Raw genomic sequence first — 1241 nt, 5'->3', positions numbered from 1 at the left:
AGGGTGCAACACCGGGACTTCCCGGGAGGTCACCCATCCCAGTACTACTCCGGCCCAAGCGCGCTTAACTGCGGAGTTCTGATGGGATCCGGTGCACTAATGCTGGTATGATCGCACCCGTTATGAGCTTGTCGCAGTGTGTACTTAGCAAACCGCGACCCACGTGCGAATCCACCCCGGCCACCCACCCCCGTCGAGGTGCACACCCTCCCTCGCGAAGTGCGCCCCGTTCGCCAAGTGTGAGCCCTGCCCGGGTGCGCGCACCTTGCTAGGGCGTCGGGTGTGCACCCGGCCCGGCCTACGTGCGTGCACCTGGAGGGGGCGTCGTGTGCGTGCAGTGTCCCGTCTGCAACGCGGTGCCCACACACCACCTCGGGCGCAACGACCTGCGCTCACATGTGGGCCGAGTGCACCTTGGTGCATGTTCGGGGCGCCTCGGGTGCACGCTCGATCTTGCCCCGGTGCACCAAGGCGCTCGGTTTGCCCCGGGTGCGCACTTGGTGCAAGGTGGGCACCCAAAATAGGGATCAAGCACCAAAACACAAGTTTCGGGATGCAAAATGGGACCCAAGGACCACAAATGCGTTCCAAGACCCATGATGGGTCCACGAGAACAAAAATGTGTTCCGAGACTTAATAAACAAATATTGGGTTTTAGGAGAAGAAACATGCTCTGATGCCCAAAACGAGAATCGACCCCGAAAAGGCCACAGGCCAAAAGTGGGATGCGAGACAAAAAAAAATGGGACCCGAGGACCAAAATTGGGTTCCCAGGTCGAAGACAGGGCAACCGGACAAGAAACGACCTCTAAGGCTCGAAATGAGTCCCGACGACTAAAACTTGACAAGAAGCACCCATCAGGCACCCAACTCGACACCCATGGGATGCCGACCCACCCGGGCTTCCACCTAGCACACCTTGGCACCCACCCACCCTCGCACCCAACCTCGCACCCAACTTAGCACCTTTGAACCCACATTGGCACTCACCCTGACCCTGGCACCTTGGAACCCACATTGGCACTCACCTTGACCCTGGCACCCACCTTTGCACTCACCTTGGGACCCACCCTGGCTCCCACCTCGGCACCCACCCAGACACCCACCTTGGTTCCTTGGCACCCACCTTGGATCCTTGGCACCCACCCCGACACCCACCTTGGCACGCAACTTGGCTACTTGCCACCCACCTTGGCTCCTTGACGCCCACCCCGACAACCACCCCGTGACCTACCCTGGCT

At 60.4% G+C, this 1241-nt stretch overlaps 1 non-coding gene across 1 annotated transcript; it reads right to left on the bottom strand.

The window, feature by feature from the left end:
• LOC131866614 (5S ribosomal RNA) lies at positions 1 to 119 on the bottom strand. Its single transcript, XR_009365215.1, has one exon. It is a non-coding gene; the product is annotated as a 5S ribosomal RNA (ribosomal RNA).
• Between the last annotated feature and the right edge of the window lie 1122 nt (positions 120 to 1241).

This window comes from Cryptomeria japonica, unplaced genomic scaffold, assembly GCF_030272615.1.
Source record: "Cryptomeria japonica unplaced genomic scaffold, Sugi_1.0 HiC_scaffold_151, whole genome shotgun sequence".
NCBI classification, from domain to species: domain Eukaryota; kingdom Viridiplantae; phylum Streptophyta; class Pinopsida; order Cupressales; family Cupressaceae; genus Cryptomeria; species Cryptomeria japonica.
This window is presented reverse-complemented; position numbering and strand designations above follow the sequence as displayed.